We start from the raw sequence: 27,405 nt of genomic DNA, 5'->3' as shown, positions 1-27,405 counted from the left end.
CTAAAAAAAAAAAAGAGGTAAAGGATCTTTACTGGAGGAACTACAGAACACTCATGAAAGAAACTGAAGAAGACACAAAAAGATGGAAGACCATTCCATGCTCTTGGATTGGAAGAATAAACATTGTTAAAATGTCAATACTGCCTAGAGCAATCTATACTTTTAATGCCATTCTGATCAAAATTCCACCGGCATTTTTTAACGAGCTGGAGCAAAGAATCCTAAAATTTGTTTGGAATCAGAAGAGACCCCAAATTGCTGAGGAAATGTTGAAAAACAAAAATAAAACTGGTGGCATCACGTTACCCGATTTCAAGCTTTACTACAAAGCTATGATTACCAAGACAGCATGGTACTGGCATAAAAACAGATACGTAGATCAGTGGAACAGAACAGAGAGCCCAGATATGGACCCTCAACTCTATGGTCAAATAATTTTCGACAAAGCAGGAAAAAATATACAGTGGAAAAAAGACAGTCTCTTCAAGAAATGGTGCTGGGAAAATTGGACAGCTATATGTAGAAGAATGAAACTCGACCATTCTCTTACACCGATAAACTCGAAATGGATAAAAGACCTCAATGTGAGACAGGAATCCATCAGAATCCTAGAGGAGAACATAGGCAGTAACCTCTTTGATATCAGTCACAGCAACTTCTTTCAAGATATGTCTCCAAAGTAAAGGAAACAAAAGGGAAAATGAACTTTTGGGACTTTACCAAGATCAAAAGCTTCTGCACAGCAAAGGAAACAGTCAACAAAACAAAGAGGCAACCCACAGAATGGGAGAAGATATTTGCAAATGACAGTACAGATAAAAGGTTGATACCCAGGATCTATAAAGAACTTCTCAAACTCAACACACATAAAACAGATAATCATATCAAAAAATGGGCAGAAGATGTGAATAGACACTTCGTCAATGAAGACATAGAAGTGGCTATCAGACACATGAAAAAATGTTCAACATCACTAGCCATCAGGGAGATTCAAATTAAAACCACATTGAGATACCATCTTACACCAGTTAGAATGGCCAAAATTAGCAAGATAGGAAACAACGTGTGTTGGAGAGGATGTGGAGAAAGGGGAACCCTCTTACACTGTTGGTGGGAATGCAAGTTGGTGCAGCCACTTTGGAGAACAGTGTGGAGATTCCTTAAGAAATTAAGAATAGAGCTTCCCTATGACCCTGCAATTGCACTACTGGGTATTTACACCGAAGATACAGATGCAGTGAAAAGAAGGGCCATCTGTACCCCAATGTTCATAGCAGCAATGGCCACGGTCGCCAAACTGTGGAAAGAACCAAGATGCCCTTCAACGGATGAATGGATAAGGAAGATGTGGTCCATATACACTATGGAGTATTATGCCTCTATCAGAAAGGATGAATACCCAACTTTTGTAGCAACATGGATGGGACTGGAAGAGATTATGCTGAGTGAAATAAGCAGAGAGAGTCAAGTATCCTATGGTTTCACTTATTTGCGGAGCATAACAAATAACATGGAGGACATGGGGAGATGGAAAGGAGAAGGGAGTTGAGGGAAATTGGAAGGGGAGGTGAACCATAGAGACTATGGACTCTGAAAAAACAACCTGAGAGTTTTGAAGGGGCGGGGGGTAGGAGGTTGGGGGAGCCAGGTGGTGGGTATTAAGGAGGGCATGTACTGCATGGAGCACTGGGTGTGGTGCAAAAACAATGAATACTGTTACCCTGAAAAGAAATTAAAAAAAAAATATATATATATATATATATATATACTATAGGAATCCTCCCCCCCCAAAAAAAAGAATGTGAGCAGAAATGATCCTTTCATATACTGGTCCAGAAAACTGTCCACATGCAAGTTTATGTTCTCTTTCTCTCTCTCCATCTACTGCTTGAAAACAGAGGAGGCTGAGGCCTTAATAATGGTGAATACACATTTTGGAAGAAGCCTGAGTGTCTGAGTGACTTTTGTGGAACAGTGTGCCTCCTCACCCTTCACTTGAGGCCTTCACTGGACTGTGCTTTAGCCTAGTGAGAAATACACTTATACTGTATTGGAGCTTTTATATTCGGGGGCTGTTAGTTACAACTCTTAGCATAGTTTAACAAATACAAAACTCTTGTGTTTCTTCTTCCTCTTTTTAAAATTCTCTTTCCCAAGATCTTTGTATGGCTTTCTCCCTCTGAAGACTTAAGACTCAGACAAATGTTGCATCCTCCTCAGAAAGGCATCCTCTGGTCCTTCTATCTAAACCAGTTCCCCAACTGTTACCCAATTCATAACAAATTGTCCCACTTGTGTTCTTCACAACACCAACCACTATCTGAAATTATAAGTAAATGTGAATATGAATTTATTTGTCTATTGTACAAATATTCATTTGTCTTTCTTCTCAGCAGAGTGTAAATTCCATCTGGCTGCAAGTCTTGTCTATCTTTTGCATCATGATATTCTCAGCTTCTGGAACAATATCAGGCACACAGTAGGCACTCAACAAAGACCTTTTTGAATTAGTTAATGCCTTTTTTTTTTTTTTTTTTAGTTAATGCCTTTTAAAAGATCCCAAATAGATTTTAGAGTGATAGTAGGAATTCCCAATTTGATGTTATTTTTCTATCTGGAGTAAAGACTTGCTTTTAATGTTTTGTCTCACAAATAAGAAGGGACTAAAATGGATAGGACTAGGGAAAGAAGTGTGTGGTATAATACAAAGTAGGGGATGGGCAAGATAGCTCCAGGATGGGGGTTGGTTATCAGAAAGGCCAACCATGTGATTAGAGGGTTGGGGCCTTCTGCTCCTACTCCCTTCCATGTCCAAAGAGGGGAGAAGGATCTGAGATTGAGTTCAGTCATGAATAACTAATGGTTTAATCAATCATGCCTATATAATAAAGCTGCCATGAAGGCCCCTAAACAGTAGAGTTCAGGGAGCTTCCAAGTTAGTCGACATATTTGCTTACTAGGAGGGTGGTACACCCTAACACCATGGGGACAGCATCGAGACAGAAATTACTTGCCTTGGGACATTTCTGGACCTTGAACTAAGTACCTCTTTATCTGACTATTCATTTGTATTCTTTATGATAATGTATTCTTCATGATACTATACTATGTCTTATAGTATAGTAGTTTATACTATGTGAGCTTTTCTACCAAATTTTGGAAACTGAAGAAGAGGTTGTGAGAATGCTTGAATTTCTAGCCAAGTTAGGCAGAAGAGCAGGTAGTCTGAGGATCCGGCACTTGTGACAGGCATCTGAAGAGGGGCAAATCTTATGGGACTGCATCAACTCTGGGTAGTTAGTGTCAGAACTGAATGGAATTCCAGGATACACAGTGGGAGTCAGAGGACTAGAGAATTGTTTGGTGTTGGAATGACATTTTTCATGTCAAACACCACACAAAGAGGGAATTCATTGTTTTAATGTGTTAAATAGTGGCTTCTTACTACAGGCTCACTCTGGAAGAAGGGCACTTGAATTTTATTCGTCAAAAGGCAGCCAGAATAGTATTTATAGAAGGCCCTTATTCTACCCTTGAGTGCATTTTCGCTACACAGTGATACTGTTGTGGTGTTAGGGACATGGTTCAAAAATACAGATGAACAGAAGGAAGCAAAGAGGAAAAACTCCATCTTTATGTCTACCCCAGTACAAGATACTCTCATTGCTTTTTCGAGACCACAGCATTTAGACTCCAAATGTTCTACTGACCCTACTGTATGTTAACTGTCCCTCAACCCTAATTTTTCTCCACCCACAGCCAGAGTGACTTTTTTAAAGCCCAGATATGGTTAGGACAGTCAGCAATGACTTATTGTTCAAGGTTCTGTGTTACCTACTCAACTTCACCTCTACAACTTTATGTCTTCTATGCTTCACCAGGACACTGAGCTCTGGCCACCTTTGTGTGATTATGTAGTTAATGTCTTTTCTTCTCACTAGAGTCCAGGAAGTTAGGGATTGTGTTCTTTGTTGCTTAGCATTTTATCTTCAAATCCCAATTACAGAGCCTAACAAATAGCAGACCTTCAATAAATCTGCATTTGAATGAATGGATAAAAAGAGAATGAATGGAATTCAGGTCCTGTCTCACTGATAAGGGAAAAGTTGAGTTTCTCAGAACAAGTAAGTGAACTTTGTTGTATAAGTGGACTGGAGAGAAATGTCTGTTATCATGTTAGCTGTGGAGAGTTTATTGGGGTGGGAGGCAGTAACCTAGATATTCAGGTTTCTGATGAGAAGGTGCTCAACCTCTTGCTCACAAAGTGCTTGGAGTCGTTAGAGCCCATAGACAGTGTGATGTTTCAGGGTGAGGGAGACTTACTCACAGGCATTCCCTGGAACACTTAATGATCAATCCTGGTCACTTGCATCACAGGCTGTGGTCACTATGGTATAGGTAATTGGATGACCTCGACAGATTGACTAATTTTTTATTTTATTTTATTTTTATATTTTTTTAATATTCTGTTATTCGCCATGCAGTACATCATTAGTTTTTGATGTAGTGTTCCATGATTCATTGTGTGTATGACTGATCTTTCAAAAATATTTTGTGTCAGTTTTTCAGACTATAGCCTCTGCTTATCAAATTCACATCATTACATTTATGCTCTCTAAGACCTGTGGGAAAAACAGAAAAAGAAATTCTTATATTAGGCATTTTACAAGAGACATCAACTAACAAACATGGCAGAAAATAGGTTGAAGATACTGATATATAAGGAGACCTTAGCCATTTATCAAAGAGGAATTCAAAATAACTAATAAACAGGGAGAAGATATTTGGAAACAACACTACAGATAAAGGGCTGGAATCTAAGATCTATAAAGAACTTCTCAAACTCAACACCCAAGAAACAAATAATCAAATTAAAAAATGGCAGAAGACATGAACAGACACTTCTCCAAAGAAGACATACAAATGGCTAACAGACCCATGAAAAAAATGTTCAGCATCATTAGCCATCAGGGAAATTCAAATCAAAACCACATTGAGATACCACCTTACACCACTTAGAATGGCAAAAATCTACAAGGCAAGAAACAACAAATGTTGGCGATCTTGTGGTGAAAGGGAATTCTCTTACACTGTTGGGGGGACTGCAAGTTGGTACAGCCACTTTGGGAAACAGTGTGGAGGTTCTTCAAAAAGTTACAAATAGAGCTACCCTTCAACCCAGCAATTGCACTCCTGGGTATTCACCCCAAAGATACAGATGTAGTGAAAAGAAGGGCCATATGCACCCCAGTGTGCATAGAAGCAATGTCCACAATAGCCAAGCTGTGGAAGGAGCCCAGATGCCATTCAGCAGATGAATGGATAAGGAAGAAGTGGTCCATATATGCATATGCAATGGAATATTACTCAGCCATCCGGAAGGATGAATACCTAACATTTGCATCAACATGAATGGGACTGAAGGAGATTATGCTAAGTGAAACAAGTCAAACGGGGAAAGACAACTATCATATGGCTTCACTTATTTGTGGAACATAAAGAATAGCATGGAGGACATTAGGAGAACAAAGGGGAAAATGAAGGAGGAAAATCAGAGGGGGAGATGAACCATGAGAGACTATGGACTCTTGGAATCAAACTGAGAGTTTTTTTGTGGGGGGGGATGGGTTAGCCCAGTGATGGGTATTAAGGAAAGCACTTATTGCATAGAGTACTGGGTGTTTTATGAATCAATGAATCATGGAAATCTACATCAAAAATTAATGATGTACTGTATGGTGACTAACATAACATAGTAAAAAAACTAATAAACATAAAACTGTTCAACCTCTTTAAGAATCAAAGGTAATAGAAAATAAAGGATTTTTTTTTTTACTAGAATGTTTAAAGTTTTTTAAAAATGATGTCAGCAGGATGGCATGCAGTGGACACTTCGATGTTTGTGAAGGTGACTTGTTTCAGCTTCTCTATAGCAAAGTGTATTGGTAATATATAACAGTACCACGGAAAATATTTCATACCTTTTCTTCCCCAAATCTTCCCCAAATCAATCCAAAAGATGTTTGACATGGTGTTACTTATATTAAAAAATAAAATCTCATGAAAATCCACCCTTAATATCTAATAATAGAGGAGTAGTTAAAAAAATATGGCACAGCCATATGAAGAATTTCAATAGCAGGGATAATGCTCAGAAATTTATTTAGTAAACAGAGCATGGTACAAAGCTGTATGAAGCGTTAGATGTCAACTTATAAAAGAATATTTGCATACAATAGAAAAAGAAAATATAAAGTGTTTTTATGTCTAGACATAAAGAGGGAAATAAAAACCAGCGTAAGCTCATAATTCTCAGTACAGATATAAGATAACACAGTATGATTCTTTGTATTATAGATTTTCAGAATTTCTACATTAATCATATAAGTGTGGAATAACATGGCAAAAAGTCGTTAAAAACACAGACAGTGGTTTGAGGTTAGCTAGGCTTAGTCCATTACTTCTTACTGTGACCTTGAGCGAGATAGTCAGGATCTGTAGGTTTCAGTTTTCTCATCTGTACAGTGGATATAATAAGGTATACAGGCTTGTTGTAAGGCCAAATGAAATGTAATATGTGAAGTGCTTAGCATAGTGCATGACATAGACTGGGCTTTAATGAATATTAGTATTCTCATCTTAGAATCACAGAATTTGAGCATTTTAAATGCTAGAGGGTGTCTTATCCAACCTTCAAGGTACATGGGGAGGGCAGCTGATGACGAGAGGACACTGGCTCATTTCCATTGCATCATTCATATGCATCCGAGCTATCTCCGAACCTCAGCCTCTGGATTTTGCAATCCTGTTCTGTTTTCTTTTTGCTAAGCCTCCTTGCTTCCTTGGAGAAAGAATTCATCCTTGAATTGCTTCTTTTTGGTTTGTTTGTTTGGATTTGATTTTTTTTTTTTTATGCTATTCATTCCTGCAAAGGAGAACAGATTTCCTAGAGCGATTATTGATGCTAAAGCCTAGCAAATTACATTCTGAGAGAAGAATTTAAATGACAAATATTGCTTACTATCAATTGAGAATCACTGAGTACAGGAAAAGTGGTGGGTCAAATCAGGGGAAGTTGGGTTAATCTATGTGGAGATGTAAGTTCACCTTGTAGCAAAGGAAAAGGGACTTGAGAAGGAAGGTCTTAAATTCACTAGGAGGGAGCCTACTGACTGGCATGTCTCCTCTGGCCTCTCTTGCTTCCTCAGCTTCCACACTATGGGCAAAATGAGCTCTATACAATTAACCTCTTGTTAAAACCACTTCTGGCCTTTTATTGCCTGCAAGATAAAGCCTAGACATCCTAGTGTGGCCCAAGCCCTTCATGATCTGCCAACTATTTGTCTTTTCTGCTCTATGCATTTCTTGGATTGCAGTGCCTCATCCCTTTATCAGCCTATCTGAAAAGCTCTCACTCACAAGACCCAGAGCAACTGTCCCTGGACTATAAGTTCCTCGACTAGACTGTGAATCCATGATGTCAGGGAGAGGGTCTCATTCATCTTTGCACTCTCCAAATTTGAATGTTTCAACTGCAGGTGATAGGACACCAGACTAGTAGGTTAACAGTGCAGGCATCTATCATCTCACTCAAAGTAAGCTGGAGGTGGCAGTCCAAGGATTGACACTGTGGCTTGATAACTTGGTGTCTTCATTTTTTTCCTCTGCCAACCTCAGAGGGCTAGCAGTGTTTCCTTTTGTAGTCATGTAATAGCTGCAGCAGCTACAATGGCCAGGTGAGGTTCTGTTAAAAAAGAGAACATGTACAATGTTGTTAGGTAGGGAGGACAGTAGGCAAGTGCAGAAAAGCAAAAGTGGTGGGTCAAAGACTTTTTTTCCTGAATTCTTCTTTTTTTTTCCTGATTCTTCTTTTTTAATTAATTGGATAGGAATTTTCCCAGGAGCTGTCTAACTGTTTCTCTTATGTTTCACTGGCTAGAAATGGGTGACATGATTACTCCTAAGCCAATCACAGGCCAAGGGGAATGGGATGGCCATAACTAGTTGGTGCAAACTTGACCCCTTCCTTGATTTATTTTTATTTATTTATTTTTGTTATGTTTGGGTAGCCAACCTGTAGTACATCATCAGTTTTTGATATAGTGTTCAACGATTCATTAGTTGCATATAACACCCAGTGCTCATCACATCAAGTGCCCTTCTTACTGCCCATCACCAAGTTACCCCATCCATCCCCCTACCTCCCTTTCCACAACCCTCAGTTTGTTCCCTGGAGTCAAGAGTCTCATTTGGTTTGTCTCCCTCTCTGATTTCTTCCCATTCAGTTTTCCTTCTCCTCCCTTATGGTCCTCTGTGCTATTCCTCATATTCCATATATGAGTGAAATCATATGGTAATTGTGTTTTCCTGCTTGGTTTATTTCACTTAGCATAATACCTTCAGTTCCATCCATGTCAGTGCAAATGGTAGGTGTGCATCCTTTCTGATGGCCGAGCAATATTCCATTGTATATATGGACCAAATCTTGGCACCTTCTACAGTTTGGCTATTGTGGACATTTCTGCTATCAACATTGGGGTGCATGTACCCTTTCTTTTCACTACATCCATATCTTTGGGGTAAATACTTAGTAGTGCAATTGCTGCATTGTAGGGTAGCTCTATTTTTAAGGTCTTGAGGAACCTCCACACTATTTTCCACTATGGCTGTATCAGTTGCATTCCCACCAACAGTGTAAGAGGCTTCCCCTCTCCACACAACCTCCCCAACATGTGTTGTCTCCTGTCTTGTTAATTTTAGCCATTCTAACTGGTGTAAGGTGGGATCACATTGTGGTTTCGATTTGTATTTCCCTGATGGCTAGTGATGTGGAGCGTTTTTCATTCATCTATTAGTCATTTGTTTGTCTTCCTTAGAGAAGTGTCTGTTCATGTTTTCTGCCCATTTCTTGCCTTGATTATTTGTTTTTCGGATATTGAGTTTGAGAAGTTCTTTATAGATCTTGGATACCAGCCCCTTATCTGTAGTGTCATTTGCAAATATCTTCTCCCATTCCATTGGTTGCCTTTTAGTTCTGTTGTTTCCTTTGCTGTGCAGAAGCTCTTTATCTTGATGAAATCCCAGTAGTTCATTTCTGCTTTTGTTTCGCTTGCCTTTAGAAATATTGATTCCTCCCCTTATTCTTTAGCTGTCTTCTTAGAAATTTGCATGATAACTGAACATCAGAAAGGTGTTCTTCAGAAGGAAAGGTATAATGCTATTAGCTGGGTCACCAACGGCTTTTACCAGGAGAACCTGGTATTGTATCTGATGGAATGTTCTCTGTAAAACCATTCAATCCTTCTGTGAAGTTCTTCCATATTCTGTCCTCTGTCTCCACAGTCTATTGCTGTCATTGTATCATAATTTCTGTTTCTATTTTCCTGTTACTATATCTTAATAGCCCATCTGCTTGTCTCCTGCATGGAACTGAGTCCCAAAAGAGCTTGACAGTGTCAAGCATTTAATGTACATTTGTTCTCAATAAATGTTTGATTGATTTTCTGTGCAACTTCTATCAAATCTAATTTTTTCTTTTTGATTTCTTTTGATATTCTGTCTTCATCAAAGCCATTAGTAATGTTATTAGTGCTTGAATTTCCATGTGTTTGAATGTCACATACCTATGGTCATACTCAGAAATGCAGTGCTGGTATCCATAACGATGCCTGAGATGCTGCTTCAGATGACAATAGCTACACGAAATAGACTTTGATTGAAAAATTTATGAATGATTCTCTTCTTTGAGAGAGAAAAGTCTGCATTTGACTTTATCAAAGACAATATAAATTGAAAATTGAAAAGTTCAAATCTTTTGCGTGAAAAACGGGTTTCATGCAACCCCAAACCAAACCAAACAAAAAAAGTTAATCCAGGTTTCTCGAAAATAACAGCTTTAGTCAAGCTTATTTATAGAGTTTCCAAGGGGCTTTTGTGGATCTCCCTTTTCCTCTCTCCATACAACCCACTTATATGTATGCTTAGAGAATGTAACTCTCTCCAGTGGTATGAGTGAGGAGCTGTCTTTCTGGAAATGACCATGTCTCAGAACCTCTGAAAGAAATTCTATGACATCATTTGTGCAGTGGGCATCTGTGTATGTGTGAGAGAGATTGCTATTACTTAATGTGGCATGTAATAATGATATCTCACATCTTATTCTTCAACCAGAAAGATTTCCTGACTTTTGCATCTGGGTTAGGAAATCTCCCTTCCAATACCCTTAACATGCTCCTTACTCTAATTATCTACTATGCTTAGCACCGTGCATGTGCTAAAAATGTTGAATAGATAAGACTGTACATGGGAGATAGATGCACATTTATATATCTGTTTATTTAGCAACACACATGTATAGCACTTACTCTATGCAAGGCATGTTTCTAAATGCTTTACACATATGCATACAGAATTTTACAATTTACCAAAGTACTTTTGACACATTGGCTCATTGATTCCTCATTTTCACTTTAGTGAGCAGATGGATAGAAATTATCCCCCATCACAGCTAGGTGAACAGACTCAGAGAGGTTCATTTATTTACCCAATATTGCATGGCTTACAAATAGCAGAGTTGGGATTTTAACGTACTTGTTCTGACCCCACAGCCCAGTGCTTTGCAAGGAGAGCCTTTTTGGAGCCCCTTTAACATTTGGGGTTGCCACATCTGTGATAGATGAAGACTGAAGGAGACGTTTGGCTATTGTGTGAAGCTGTTTAAGGAAACACATTTTTTTCATATGTTTAAAATGAATTTTAGTAGTGCCTTAGCAAATGCTACATTGTGCTGCCGAGCGATCTCTACATTCAGTGTCTGAAATAACCCTGCAGTTGGCTAGGAGGTGGCTGATCTAGGCTGGGCTTGGCTGGTCAGTTCTGCATCAAACAGTGGGTTTGAAAGGGTTCGGGTCCTCCAGGTAGCCTGGATTTGGGGTTACTCCACATGTACTCACTCCGGGATTTGAGCTGCTCCTTGCAACATGGTAATGGGAGAAATACAAGAATTCAAGACCGACAACACAAACTCAATTCAAGGCTTTGCTTGTGTCACATCTGCTAACATCCCATTGGCTAAAGCCATTTATACAGCAAATCAGGAGAGGAAGCACATTCTACCCACCATGAGCCAGAGCAAGTTACATGGTTAGAATCAATTTTGGTGGAATGGAGATTTAAGCTTCCACAGTGAAGATGAGGGAGAGGTTCGGTCTAAATATTTTTAAACAGTAATCTAATCTACTACAAGGGAATTCTAAGTAGGGTTGTCAAATATAGCCAATAAAATACAGAGTGTTAAATGCAAATAATGAATCATGGAACACTACATCAAAAACTAATGGTGTAGTGTATGAGGACTAACATCATACAGTAAAAAAAAAAAAAAAAAAATACAGGGTGCCCAGTTAAACTTGAATTTCACAAAAACATAAAATATTTTTGGTATATGTATACCCCGAATATGGCATGGGACATTCTTATACTAAAACATAGTCATTGTTTATCCTAGATTTTAATTTACCTGGGTATTCTGTATTTGACAATCCTAGTTTTAGAACAATTAGTTGCTTTTCACAGGGTTGGACTAATAATAAGAATATTTAATTGACCACATTATGCAAAAAGTGTACTCATGTTGATTTCTCCAGTAACTACCCTTCTGCCAGGATTGGCATCGCTCCCAAAGAACAGGATCAGGGTTCTCTGAAAATATCATTAATTATTTTAAAAGGTAAGACAAATGGAGTCCTCAAGCCAGTTAGTCACTGGACTTCTTGTTAAACTTTCAATGAAGAAGGCAGTAAAAGGTGCTGGACATTTTATAATTTTAAACAATATTGGGGAACAAATCTGGGCAGCCTCTCCCTATAATCTCTCTCTGCAGCAGGATTCCAGGCCTGCTAATTACACGTTTTGAGAGTGTTTATCTTTATCATGGATTTTGCCTCCTTCATATTCACCTAAGTTGAAAAAATATGGGTGTCCTCATCACCAGATGAAGAATGGGGTGCTGACCATCCGGCCATAAAGGCCAAAGCAGATTCATTTTCATTTGGGGACACTGTTGTTGAAGTGCTATGAAATCTTTATTTGGAATGACTTCCTCCCCTTCACCTCTCTTTTGTCCCTTACCCTCAAATAATTATTTATGGCCCACATACCTCCACTGTGGCTATGGAAATAGAAGGACAAATAGAAAGACACCTGTGAATTGCTCTAGTTACCCACTTGAAGGGATTTGTTGGAGCAGATTACTTTGTTTTGTGTTTGATTGCTGTAGTGCAGGTAGTTTTTTGAACCAGTACACAGGATCTTAAATTGTTGTGTGTGTGCTTGTTTGTAAAGGTAAGGAGGATATGATAAATAGGATATGAGAAGTTTGGGATTCTTTTCTCTCAGCCTTGCTTCCCGTCCAGAAATATATATATATATAGAAATGGTAAGGCCTGATTTTTGTAGATGAATGCCAACCCCGTAAACTTAGGATGTTAATTTTCATTTCTGCAGGGATTGGAAATGATTCCTGGTTTGCTGGAGTTAGAGACACCAAAGCATTTTCTATTAACACCTGGAGCTGACGGCAGAGGTGAAAGGCAGGTCTTGTAGAAAGAAAAATATTGTCCAAGGAAGAAAAATGTCACTTTTGTAGGCTTTTTCTTTCTTTTGTATGTGAAAATGAGAATTTTTTCCCTTGAAAAATAATGTGTCTTGTTGCAAAATGTCACTGCAAAAATCTACTTGAAAAAATAGCGACTTGTCCTTCTGTTGATTCTTTTTTGCTGTGTTCATGAAAATATCACCTTAAGCATGTGGTGAAAATTAAGGGAAAATAAGCCATTTCCCTTGGTTTTGTAAATGAGCACATTCTTTATATTCCTCAGTTCCATGAGAGTTCCAAAGGGAAATTTCCCTTGGCTAGCTGATTAAATAAACATTTATTTGTGGAAGCAGTCAGGAGGAGAATGGGCAGACAAGTGGCACAATAAACAGGCACTTAAGTAATCATTTCCCTGGGCAACAGCTGTGGCCGGGGTCAAGGAGTGCTCCCGAGTCAAGAGAGCAGATTTTACTCTTACAGAGGCATAGATTTTTGTCATTCTTGCTTCCAACCCTTTAGATTGCCAACTTTAATCAGTTTTCAAGGAGTCTTGAGAATTATTAAGTAGATAATGACAAATGTATTGATGATGTAATGATACTAGTAATTATTGCTATTATTAAAAAATCAACTATGAGAATGATACTATGCTAAACACTTTTTATACTTTGTCCCATTTTTAATCTTCTCAAAATCCTAACAATGAAGATGATCTTATCGTCACATTTCACAATCAAGGAAGGGACCATGGGAAGGTTGATAACTTGCCTGTGGTTCTGCAGGCAAGCCATAATTTGAGCTCACATTTTCTGACCCCAGTGCGACAATATTTTAACTTGAAATTCTATCACAAGCTTTGGTATTGGTGTAATATAAAAGATAACCTAAGATCTAACCATGTCTCTCCTACTGGATTATGTCCCTGCTTGATGAGCTTTTTCTGGGTTCTATCTTGAGCCTGGGTATTCTTGGCCTTGGCAAGTTGCGTGGGATGTCAAGTAGGGAGTTAATGCTAAGAAACTTGCCAGAGCCAGGTATTGAGAAATCAGGTGCTCACAAAATGCTAAGGAAAGCAGAGGGAAGAAGAGTGTTTTACATTTAAGAGAGCATCAAGTGTCAAAACTGTGACACTGTGGAAGACAAGAAAAGGTGGCAGGAAGTTCCACAGTGTTTGCTGAGAATAACTCCCCTTTGTTGTGTGGGTCAGGTGTGGTGGGCACTTGGGTCAGCACTGTGAAGATAGACCAGGTGAAGGTCAGGGTCAACAAACTTTACATCACCATCGTGGAAGGCTGTTGTTGACTTCTCCAATATCTACAGTCATTACTCTTTTTGCATATGTGTATACAATGGGAGGTAGAGGTGGATGTAAGCATGAGAGATGTTTCTGATGGGGGTCAGATACTTTCATATCAACAATAGCTTTCCTCCTAGGGAAGTACTGGGCTAAGGTTTTGCATCGTTAGTATATTTTTGTTAACTTTAGCCATGATGGGGATAACATCCTTAGTCATTTTTATATTACTATAGATTACTCAGATGTATATAGGGAGGGTCAGGGCAGGAAAACATTAAGTCTGTTAACTTCTTGAATGGGAACAGGCCCAGGTTGGGCCCTGCAGAGGTGGGAGCTAGGTATGCATGGCAGTGGGCACTTAGTGGGTGGCGCTAAATGAGGTCTAGGAATTAAACTTTCTACATCACAGTTACCCCCAGCCCATCTCTACTAGGAACAACACTGCATTCACCTGTCAGGTTTATGGATGGGTCAGGAGAAGTATGGGGGCATCTATAGTACCCCAAGTGGAAAATCATTCCAACCTCCAACAGAAGGTCATGAAGGAACAGCATCATGGCCTCTTGGATGTGCCACTCTTAAATCCCTTGTGCTACCAGTGGCCTGTCTTCTGTGCTAGGTCACTTAGGCTTGTTATAGGCATATAAAAGTCAGGTGTTCTTTCTGGAGGGGGCTGTGGCTCTGTAACATGGCTGGACTTGCGTCCTTTATTTTTTATTAGTTTTTTTTATTATTTATTATTTTTTATTAGTTTCCACTGTGCCAACTGGCGGGTGAGAAGGCAGCATTCTGTTGCTCAGAGTTGTGGGGCCTGCTCTACCCAAGGACACATGCTTTGAACTGCTAGAGGCCCAAAGAGCTTGGCTCCAAACATGGTGCCACCATCAACATGGACCTGGACTCTTATTGGGATGGAAAACTTCAAGGGAGAAAAACTTCTTGATAGCTGGCTAATGGACACAGTCTTAGAGAACTGAAGACCACTCCCCTGTCCCCCAACCCCGGCTCATCTTCCTTGGCAATAAGAATAGTGAATAACTGCTATCTACTGGGACTTTCTGCAATGATGGGAAGGTCCTATATCTGTGCTGTTGAACCACATAGTAGCCACTAGACTTATGTGGCTATTGAGCACTTGAGTTGTGGTCTGCGTGACTGTAGAATTAAACTTTTAATTCCATTTAGTTTTATTTCCTGTAAATTTAAATAGCTACACATAGCTAGTGGCTACTGAGTTGTAAAAATGTACTTCGAGTAATTTTGTTATGGCTTGGAGATGGCTTGGCAAACAACACATGTAGACCCATACACACACACTCTTAATGCTCTTGTCTTCCAAGTCTGTGCATATGCGTTGCTTTATTATCACATCTATTATCTCCAACACCCTATGAGGGTGATGCTCTTATTTTGCACATTTTCTAGAAGAGAAAACTGAATTACAGAGCAGTATCATGTTTTATCTAAGGTTATTTCGTAAGCAAGCAGGGAACCAGTGCTCCAGCCAGGCCTGTTCCTCAATCCTAAAGGCTGTAGGTGGTGATTATGAATCTCAGGAGAGACTTAGCCTCATAGCTCTCTTGCCAGGTACTGGCCACATGACTGGGACAGCACTAAGGTGGTTCACCTGGAAAGTAGAGCCTGGGACCATGGCTTGGTTCTTATATTTTATTTTGGGAAAAGATCCTAAATTTCATTCATTCAGAATTGAGGGTCTGGGGAGTGAACTAGGAAAAGAGAAAAAGCCTCTCTAAGCATATATTACTAAGAGTAGGCAGCTGGGGCTCAGTCCTGCGGGGAGCATCTAAGGGATTGTGCAGAATGCTCCTTAAAGTTGTCCAGCAGACAGAGTGAGGATGACCATATTTGTCTGCCAGTTCCTGTTTCCATTGGTCGAAGAGTTAACTCCTTGCATTTCAGGGTTTTTTCGTGTGCTGGCCTCTTGAGTGGGCATCCACAGGCTCCCGTGTGCTAGTGCAGAGCAACCTGGGGCAGAATGCAAGAGTCACCTGGTGTACCTGAGGTGAGGAGTGTTAGGTTCTACCTGCGGGTGTCTTGCTGCCACTGCAAGAGGTGAAGCTAAAGTGGCTGAGCGTGTATGAGATGGCGCATAAAAGATATCCGTGGACAAGGGAAAGGAACTAAATAGAGCAGCTGGGCGACAGTCAGAAACGGGAATTAGGAGAGTCTATGAAGCTGATGATTCTGTGAATGATTTCTCCAATAAAAAAATTGAGAACAGATGGGCCTAATCTTGGATGCTGTCAGTGAGCTGTAGTCTACTTGGTTGCTAGCACAATGGTATTACTTTTGTGCAACATGCATGGCACTGTTTTAAAGTAAGGCTTGAATTCTCCACTGCCCCATCTCTTCCCAGCTGACTTCTTTATGCCACCCAGATGAAGTGAGCTCCGTGAAACCAATAATTCAATGCATTCCAAATTTAAATTGTTATAATCTTGCTCACTCATTTAAGGAAAGCATGATGTAGCGGTTAAGAGCATTGTCTCTGAAGCCAGATTGCTGGGTCCAAATCCTTGCTGTACCTTCATACTAGCTCTGGCGCCATGGGCAAATTACTTAACCCGTTGGAGCCTCAGTTTGTTCATCTGGAAATAGGGATTAATAGTGCCTATTTTATACAGTTAATGGTGAAGATTAACTGAGTTAATGTATATGCAGGGCTTTGCACATTCCCTGGCAGATAGAGAGCACAATGCAGGGGCGCCTGGGTGGCTCAGTGGATTAAGCCGCTGCCTTCGGCTCAGGTCATGATCTCAGGGTCCTGGGATCGAGCCCCGCATCGGGCTCTGCAGGGAGCCTGCTTCCTCTTCTCTCTCTGCCTGCCTCTCTGCCTACTTGTGATCTCTCTCTCTGTCAAATAAATAAAATAAAATCTTTAAAAAAAAAAAGAAAAGAAAGCACAATGTACATGTTGCTATTTGTTCATTTATTAACTGACACTGAATTATTTGGTGTCTTACACATACAAGGCACTGCTCTCCTTGATCAGTATGTGAGCCTGGGTCTGACAGTATGTTGCTCACTCCAGTGCTTTGAAATTATTTTGCTCTACACTCTCAAACTACCACCCTCCCCTGTTTTTCCTTTATTTTCAGTGATCAAACTTTATTATTTTCCTTTGCTGGTTTCTCTTCTCTCTCCAACCTTTAAATGTTGGAACATTTCAGGGCTCGCTCAATCTTTGTCTATCTTCTTTTTTTTTTTTTTTTTTTTTTTTTTGATATTTCTTTTTTTTTTTCCTCTTTTTTTTTTCATTTTATTTATTTTTTCAGTGTAACAGTATTCATTGTTTTTGCACAACACCCAGTGCTCCATGCAATACGTGCCCTCCCTATTACCCACCACCTGTTCCCCCAACCTCCCACCCCTGACCCTTCAAAACCCTCAGGTTGTTTTTCAGAGTCCATAGTCTCTTATGGTTCGCCTCCCCTTCCAAATTTTTTTTTTTTTTTGTCTATCTTCTTTTAATCACCACTTTCTCCAGAGGTAATCTTGCCTAGTCTCGTCATTTTAGATCCATATGCTGATATCTCCCAAATCTGCCTTGCTAGCTTTCTCCCCTGAGCTCCAGGCTCATCCTTTTAACTCCAAACTTGACATCTCCATTTTGGGATTTACTGGGCACCTCAAACTTAACATGACCAGAAGAGAACTATTGATTTCCTTTTACCCTCACCCCTCAGCCCACCACTGGTTCCCCTTTCTATCTTCCCTGTTTTGGTAAGTTAACTAATTGATCAGGCCTCAACCCAGCAATGACCTTGTCCTCCTATTCCACACACAGTCAAAAACTATATCCAAAATTATCTCCAGTCTCAATATAACAACTTCTCCATATACCACTTCTCGGATCTCCCATGGTTGTGCAGACGGTGCATTGCCCAGGCGAATTCCCACTAACATGACAGATGTCATAGATTTGTATCTTTTTAAATAAAAAATTTCCATCAGATGACCTAAATGATTCCTCTTCTCAAAAAAAAAAAAAAAACCGAAACACAGATTATTAGTCTAACAAATAGAATTAGAGTATCTTGGGGATGATGTGCTCTTTTTAAATGAGATCGGGCACATTCAGGGTAGTGTGGCAGTAGACTACAGAGCTCTCTTTAATTCTCAGAATGGTGTTATGAGAACTACTGGTGACCCAAATCTTTACCACAATTCTAGTTTAGGCCACCATTATTCTCTTGCTCAGATTCTGACAATAGCCTGATAATCCGTACCTCATCATCATCTTCCCTCGTTGCCTCCCCTGTGGGCCGTTTTCTGCAAGGCAGTCAGAGGAATCCTAGCATATAAATCAGATGGTACCACTCTTGTTCTTAACCTGTCTATGTTACTTATGATAAATTATCCACAAAATTAGCTTAAAACAACAGAAATTTATCATTTCACAATTATTATGGGACAGAAGCTCAGGAGAGGCCTAGCTGGGAGGTTCTAGCTTAGGGTCTCTGATGGGGTTGCAGGTAAGATGCTGACCAGGGCTACAGTCATCCAAAGGCTTGATCTGGAGGATCCACTTACAACCTGGCTCACCCACATGGCCATAACAGGAGGCTTGGTGCTTTGCCATGAGGGCCTCTCGGTAGAGCTGCTTCAGTGTTACTACGGCATGTCAGCTGACTTCCCTCCCCAGAGTGAGTGATCGGAGATATTTAAAATATTCCGGTCTGGCTTTATGTCCCCTTCTCAGAAAGTTCTACTCTTACCTAAGCTAAAGCTGAGATACTTCCCTGAGCTGACACCAGTTACTGTTTATCCCATAGTCATATTTTACTGCATTCATAGCATTTGTCACTATCTGAGGTTATTTATGTATGTGTTCACATATTTATTTCTGTCTCCTCCCAGTAGAATGAAAGCTCTATGAAGACAAGTACTTGTCCTGTATTCCCAGCCGATCAATAATTATTTGTTGAATGAATGAATGAATGAATGTGCTCTTTTTTTTTTTTAATATTTATTTTTATTTGTTTATTTACAGCATAACAGTATTCATTGTTTTGGCATCACACCCAGTGCTCCATGCAGTACGTGCCCTCCCTATTACCCACCACCTGGTTCCTCAACCTCCCACCCCACCCCACCCCCCTGCCGCCCCTTCATAACCCTCTGGTTGTTTTTCAGAGTCCATAGTCTCTCATGGTTCATCTCCCTTCCAGTTTCCCTCAACTCCCTCTCCTCTCCATCTCCCCATGTCCTCCATGTTATTTGTTATGCTCCACAAATAAGTGAGACCATATGATACTTGACTCTCTCTGCTTGACTTATTTCGCTCAGCATAATCTCTTCCAGTCCCGTCCATGTTGCTACAAAAGTTGGGTATTCGTCCTTTCTGATGGAGGCATAATACTCCATTGTGTATATGGACCACATCTTCCTTATCCATTCATCCGTTGAAGGGCATCTTGGTTCTTTCCACAGTTTGGCGACCGTAGCCATTGCTGCAATAAACGTTGGGGTACAAATGGCCCTTCTTTTCACTACATCTGTATCTTTGGGGTAAATACCCAGCAGTGCAATTGCAGGGTCATAGGGAAGCTCTATTTTTAATTTCTTCAGGAATCTCCACACTGTTCTCCAAAGTGGCTGCACTAACTTGCATTCCCACCAACAGTGTAAGAGGGTTCCCCTTTCTCCACATCCTCTCCAACACACGTTGTTTCCTGTCTTGCTAATTTTGGCCATTCTAACTGGTGTCAGGTGGTATCTCAATGTTGTTTTAATTTGAATCTCCCTGATGGCTAGTGATGATGAACATTTTTTCATGTGTCTGATAGCCATTTGTATGTCTTCATTGGAGAAGTGTCTGTTCATATCTTCTGCCCATTTTTTGATATGATTATCTGTTTTGTGTGTGTTGAGTTTGAGAAGTTCTTTATAGATCCTGGATATCAACCTTTTGTCTGTACTGTCATTTGCAAATATCTTCTCCCATTCTGTGGGTTGCCTCTTTGTTTTGTTGACTGTTTCCTTTGCTGTGCAGAAGCTTTTGATCTTGATGAAGTCCCAAAAGTTCATTTTCGCTTTTGTTTCCTTTGCCTTTGGAGACATATCTTGAAAGAAGTTGCTGTGGCTGATATCGAAGAGGTTACTGCCTATGTTCTCCTCTAGGATTCTGATAGATTCCTGTCTCACGTTGAGGTCTTTTATCCATTTCGAGTTTATCTTTGTGTACGGTGTAAGAGAATGGTCGAGTTTCATTCTTCTACATATCGCTGTCTAGTTTTCCCAGCACCATTTATTGAAGAGACTGTCTTTCTTCCATTGAATATTTTTTCCTGTTTTGTCGAAGATTATTTGACCATAGAGTTGAGGGTCCATATCTGGGCTCTCCACTCTGTTCCACTGGTCTATGTGTCTGTTTTTATGCCAGTACCACGCTGTCTTGGTGATCACAGCTTTGTAGTAAAGCTTGAAATCGGGTAACGTGATGCCGCCAGTTTTGTTTTTGTTTTTCAACACTTCCTTAGCAATTCGGGGTCTCCTCTGGCTCCATACAAATTTTAGGATTATTTGCTCCAGCTCTTTGAAAAATATCGGTGGAATTTTGATCGGAATGGCATTAAAAGTATAGATTGCTCTAGGCAGTATAGACATTTTAACAATGTTTATTCTTCCAATCCAAGAGCATGGAACAGTCTTCCATCTTTTTGTGTCTTCTTCAATTTCTTTCATGAGTGTTCTGTAGTTCCTCGAGTACAGGTCCTTTACTTCTTTGGTTAGGTTTATGCCCAGGTATCTTATGGTTCTTGGTGCTATAGTAAATGGAATCGATTTTCTAATTTCCCTTTCTGTATTTTCATTGTTGGTGTATAAGAAAGCCACTGATTTCTGTACATTGACTTTGTATCCTGCCACGTTACTGAATTGCTGTATGAGTTCTAGTAATTTGGGGGTGGAGTCTTTGGGGTTTTCCATATAAAGAATCATGTCATCTGCGAAGAGAGAGAGTTTGACTTCTTCCTTGCCAATTTGGATACCTTTTATTTCTCTTTGTTGTCTGATTGCCGTTGCTAGAACTTCTAATACTATGTTGAACAAGAGTGGTGAGAGTGGGCATCCTTGTCATGTTCCTGATCTCAACGGGAAGGCTGCAAGCTTTTTCCCATTGAAGATGATATTTGCTGTGGGTCTTTCATAGATCGATTTTATGAAGTTCAGGAATGTTCCCTCTATCCCTATACTTTGAAGCGTTTTCATCAGGAACGGATACTGGATTTTGTCAAATGCTTTTTCTGCATCAATTGAGAGGACCATGTGGTTCTTCTCTCTTCTCTTATTGATGTGTTCTATCACACTGATTGATTTGCGAATGTTGAACCAACCTTGCAACCCAGGGATGAATCCCACCTGGTCATGGTGGATAATCTTTTGAATGTGCTGCTGGATCCTGTTTGCTAGGATCTTGTTGAGAATCTTTGCATCCATATTCATCAGTGATATTGGTCTGAAATTCTCCTTTTTGGTAGGGTCTTTGCCTGGTTTGGGGATCAGGGTAATGCTGGCTTCATAAAAAGAGTCTGGAAGTTTTCCTTCTGCTTCAATTTTTTGGAACAGCTTCAGGAGAATTGGTGTTATTTCTTCTTTGAAAGTTTGGTAGAATTCCCCAGGGAATCCGTCAGGTCCTGGGCTCTTGTTTTTTGGGAGGTTTTTGATCACTGCTTCAATCTCATTACTAGATATCGGGCTATTCAGGTTGTCAATTTCTTCCTGGTTCAATTTTGGGAGTTTGTAGCTTTCCAGGAATGCATCCATTTCATCTAGGTTGCTTAGCTTATTGGCATATAACTGTTGGTAATAATTTCTGATGATTGTTTCTATTTCCTTGGTGTTAGTTGTGATCTCTCCCTTTTCATTCATAATTTTATTAATTTGGGCTTTCTCTCTTTTCTTTTGGATTAGTGTGGCCAATGGTTTATCGATCTTACTGATTCTTCCAAAAAACCAGCTTCTAGTTTCATTGATACGTTCTACTGTATCTCTCGTTTCTACCTCATTGATCTCTGCTCTAATCTTGATTATTTCCCTTCTTGCATGTGGAGTTGGTTTGGTTTGTTGTTGATTCTCCAGTTCTTTAAGGTGTAGAGACAGCTGGTGTATTCTGGATTTTTCAATGTTTTTGAGGGAGGCTTGGATGGCTATGTATTTCCCCCTTAGAACCACCTTTGCTGTATCCCATAGGTTTTGGACCGAGGTGTCTTCATTCTCATTGGTTTCCATGAATTGTTTAAGTTCGTCTTTGATCTCCTGGTTGATCCAAGCATTCTTAAGCAAGGTGGTCTTTAGCTTCCAGGTGTTTGAGTTCCTTCTGAACTTTTCCTTGTGATGGAGCTCCAGTTTCAAAGCATTGTGATCGGAGAATATGCAGGGAATAATGTCAGTCTTTTGGTATCGGTTGAGTCCTGCTTTGTGACCCAGTATGTGGTCTATTCTGGAGAAGGTTCCATGTGCACTTGAGAAGAATGAATATTCTGTTGTTTTAGGGTGGAATGTTCTGTATACGTCGATGAGGTCCATCTGGTCCAATGTTTCATTCAATGCTCTTATTTCTTTATTAATTTTCTGCTTCGATGATCTGTCTATTTCTGAGAGAGGCGTATTAAGATCTCCTACTATTATTGTATTCATATCAATATGACTCTTTATCTTGATTAATAGTTTTCTTATGTAATTGGGTGCTCCCATATTGGGGGCATAGATATTCACAATTGTTAGATCGTCTTGGCGGATAGTCCCTTTAAGAATTATGTAGTGTCCTTCTGTATCTCTGACTACAGTCTTTAGTTTAAAATCTAATTTATCTGATATGAGAATCGCTACTCCGGCCTTCTTTTGAGGCCCATTGGCATGAAAGATGCTTCTCCATCCCTTCACTTTCAGTCTGGGTGTATCCTTAGGTTCAAAATGGGTCTCTTGTAGACAACATATGGATGGGTCCTGTCGTTTTATCCAATCTGCAACCCTGTGTCGTTTTATGGGTGCATTTAGGCCATTCACATTGAGAGTGATTATTGAGAGATAGGTTTTTATTGACATCGTGTTGCCTTTGAAGTCTTTCTGTCTATAGATTGTTTCTGTATTTCTGTTCAATGATATTCTTAGGATTTTTCCTCTCTTATAGGACCCCCCTTAATATTTCCTGCAGTGTCGGCTTGGTGGTTGCATAGTCTTTTAAGCCTTGCCGGTCTTGGAAACTCTTTATCTCTCCATCCATTTTAAATGTCAGTCTTGCTGGATAGAGTATTCTTGGTTGCATGTTCTTCTCATTTAGTACTCTGAATATATTTTGCCAGCCCTTCCTGGCTTTCCAGGTCTCTGTGGAAAGGTCTGACGTTATTCTAATGGGCTTTCCTCTGTATGTAAGAAGCTTCTTTGTCCTAGCTGCTTTTAAGAGGGTCTCTCTTGAAACAAAATTCCCCATTCTAACGATAAGGTGCCGTGAGGACTTTCGAGAATCTAAAATCTTGGGAGGAAATCTTTCTGCCTCTAGTACATGAACGTTGTTTCCATTCGTGAGATTGGGAAATTTTTCATAGACAACTTCTTCCACTATATCTTCTAGACTTCTTTCTTTTTCTTCCCCTTCAGGGATTCCAATAATTCTGATGTTGGAACATTTCATGGCATCGTTTATTTCCCTGATTCTGTTTTCGTGGCTTCTGAGCTGTTTGTTCCAGGCTTCCTCCTGATCCTTTCTCTCTATCTGTTTGTCCTCCAGATCACTAATTCTATCTTCTGTCTCAGTTACCCTAGCTTTTAGAGAATTTAGATTGGATTGGAACTCATTGAGAGCATTTTGGACATTATCCCTGGTGGCTTTCAGTTCTGCCCTAACATTGTGAACATCATCCCTGGTGGCTTTCAGTTCTGCCCTAATCAATTCTGTTTGGTCATCCATGGCTTTCTCCAACCTAGCTATTGCCTGGATAATTGTTAGTCTGAATTCCTTTTCTGACATATTGTCTATGTCGATAGCCATTAGCTCTGTTGCAGAAGGCCCGTCCTCTGTATTTTTCTTCTGTTGGGTATTCCTCCTCCTAGTCATTTTGGTAAGAGATGACTAAACAGATGCAGCTGGACTTATCGATTGTGGTGCAGTCAGTGTGCACCCTGGAACGCTTCTGTGCAATCAGGATTCCCCACCCAAATGAGAGAAAAACGAGAAGAAAAAGAAATAGAGAAGAAGAAAGGAAAAAAAAGGGGGGAAAGAAAAAAGGAAAAAAAAGAGAGAGAGAGAGATAGGAAAAAAGGGGAAGATAAAAGAGAAGGCTCAGCCCAAATGGGCCACAAGGTAAGATTTGTGGAGTATACAAACAAAAACAGACAGACAAAAAGAGTGATAAAAGTATATGACAAGAGAAAAAAATATGTATATATAAGCAAAAAAAAAAAAAAAAGGGAAGAACCTCATCAGAAAGAACCCCAAGTATAAGGTTTATATATTATCAGGACAAACACAAATTCACAGAAACACTGACAGAAGGAAAAATTGGGAGAATGGTTATAGATTCTCAGTGTGGGTGAGGAAGGTTATTTTGATTCTTCCTGAAGGTATCTTGATGTTTTTGTTAAGGAACTCAACTTTCCTAAGTTACAGGGGGATTAGAAACTGGTTTGCCTATAGGGGTAGCATTGATTGGGGAAAGGGGGTTACCTTGAAGTTTAACTCTATATGTATAGTAGAAAATAAAAATTAAAAAAGAATAAACTAGACTAAACTAAGTTAAAATTAAAAAAGAATTTAAAAAAATAGAAAAACAAAAGAAAAACACGGGTGTATGTATCAAAAAGTTCAGGTTAGAAGGTTATTAAAGAATTTGATGTACTGGACATCTCGGTGTGATGGTAAATAGGTTAAAAAATTATCTGTATGTATAAAAAAAAAAGAACCAGAATATTGGTAAAGAGTTAAAAATAAAAGTTGTATTTATGAAGTAGTGGTGATTGTTCTCTTGTAGTCTTTTTTTTTTTTTTTTCTTCCTTCCTGGTTGGTTTTCTGGGGGAGGGGCCTGCCACGTGGGTTTTCAGACAATGATGTTCCCTGAGTTAGGTCCTCCCGCTCCCCTCAAGGGGGTGAGCTCTTTTTTTTTTCAGGAAACTGTTTTTTTCAGCCTTTTGTTCTCTGGGGGTTTTTATGTTCTTTCATCTGCTTTCTCTCGCCTTGACAGCTTTTGATGGTTTTTGGAGGTTTAGAGGAGAGCAAACAGCACCCCGACCTCCCTCTCAGAGAGAAGCCTCAGACTGTTTTGCAAAAGCTGCTGGCAGAGTCGGTTCTGAGTCACTGTCCCTGGGGATGCAGGAGCTCCTCATTGTACCCAAAACCAGGGCAGCGGTGGCTGTCTAGGCAGCTCCAGACCGCCAGAGAGGTTCGGAGCAGAGATCGCACACTGAGATTTTCCCGCTGTCCCGGGCTGGGAATGTCTGGTTTTTCCGGCTGCCAGAGCTCCAGGCTAGCGCCTATGAGCACCTATCCCAAGGGAGGGTGTGGGACGCGCGCGTTTCAGGATTGCCGTCTGGCCAGGCTCCCAGCCCCTCACGGAGCCAGACCCCACTCGTTCTCGGGCGCGCTGGCGTTCAGGTGCACTGGCCGCTCAGGAACGGAGACCTGATTTCTCCGCCGCACTCTCTCTGGCTCCGTGCCAGGGGAGGCTGTCCTAGGTCCGGGACTTAGGTCCCTGACCCTAACTGCCCAGGTTCCCACTATTACCCCCCGTGATCCTTTGCTGTTTATTTTTTGAGTGCTTTCAACCAGACTCCAAGTTAATGCTGGTCCCCAGACGCAGAGCACTCTCCTGTTGGGGTGTTACTTTCCGATCGGTCACCTCTGGTGGCTCCCTCCCCCTTTTGTTTATCTTCTGATATCAGTCGGACGTTCCCAGTCTGTTTTACCTGCCACTGGCGTCTTCTGCTCCTGTAGAGATCCAGACGTGTATAATTCTGATCTCAGACTGATTTCATGGGTGGTCGTAGTTCTTTGGTAGGTAATCAGCTCACTTTAGGGTACAGGTTGAAATGGTGCCTCCTCCTACTTCCCCGCCATCTTGACTCCCCCCGAATGTGCTCTTATTTTTAACAGTTACATATGAGGTTCTAGCAGACTGTGGAGATGAATTTATTAAATATATGGGAAAGAAGTGAGAATGTCCTTTCACAGCAACATCAGAAGAGATCTCTGCTTATATTTTAAGTTATCCTGTCGCACTGATCAATTTGCTACTCCAGATTTCCTTCTCTTTCCTTCCTGTATCCATCCTCCCTTGTTGCCTTAGCATGCACATATAGGAAAGTTAAAAGGTACCATCTTTGGACATGGAAAAGGACAAGAGAATTGATCACCTGACCTTGGCTTCATTAATCTAGGACTATAGCCATCGTCACTAACTAGCCGAGGAGTCACGAAATTGAGCCCAGCTACATTAACTGCTTTGACTAAGGAGTTATTTTTACATAGTAGCAGAATGTACTGCAAACAAAGAATCAATCTTTTATGGGAATAATTAAAAGCCAAACTCTCTGTACCTCACTGCAATGTTAGTAGAGTCTGTCTGCACAGTTCTGCCAGTCCCTTGGGTATTTTGAGTTTATAGACACTCTTTATCCTGAGTTTACTTTTGGACTTGGCTGTCTCTGGAGCAGTGATTCATACAACTCCAGTACAAGAATCACCTTCAGATAGATCACAGCTGAATTCCTAAGCCCTCAAATCTTTACTCGATGTGACACTTTCAGACAGCTCCAAGGAGAGGAAGATGCCTGCATAGAATAAGTTGTCTATGAGGACAGGAGCTACTAAATGTGATGATGAATGCCTCAGTGGAAGGGGATTCCTGGGCAGAGACTACTGGTCAACTCTGTCTCACGATTATCCCTTTTAGACTCAAATCCTTCCCCTGGTGACTTCAAACCTTGAGATTTCAGTTAGAAGCTAGAACAAATGCCTGTGGATTTCCCATTTATTGGATGAGAACTCCTGGAACTAGACTACTCCATGGGAGGACTTGCAAGGGAAATCATTACTAGCATTTGAAACCAGAGTCTGAAAACTCCTTGTTGCTGGGCATCGGTGTGTCCCTGAGGTGACCCCCTTGCCATGCTGGGAAGCAGACTAGCTCTGCTCAAAACAACATAATTATAGCACTTGGCAAAAAGTGGAGGACAGCAGAAGTGAAGTTAGAGGATTCAAGCACATCAGCCAGACAGAAAGGCAGAAGATCTCAATCTAGACGTCCTGGGGGAACACAAGGGAATAGGGTCTGAAGTGCACACAAGCAGTTGTGCTAAAGACGGCAGCTGCCTCGAGCAGAAATTTTCATTACGGGACCAAAAGAGGGATTCAGTGGCACATTCATGTAGGTGAATGAGTCAATACAAGTTTCTTTCCAGATTCCTGAGTTACAGGCTCCAGGGAGGCTTTGAAGATGGAAAGGCATAAAATCAGTATATAAATTCCTGAGGTTTAGGAGGAAGGTGATATGAAAGT

This window comes from Meles meles, chromosome 9, assembly GCF_922984935.1.
Source record: "Meles meles chromosome 9, mMelMel3.1 paternal haplotype, whole genome shotgun sequence".
Taxonomy (NCBI): Eukaryota; Metazoa; Chordata; class Mammalia; order Carnivora; family Mustelidae; genus Meles; species Meles meles.
Note: the sequence above shows the minus strand (reverse complement) of the source record.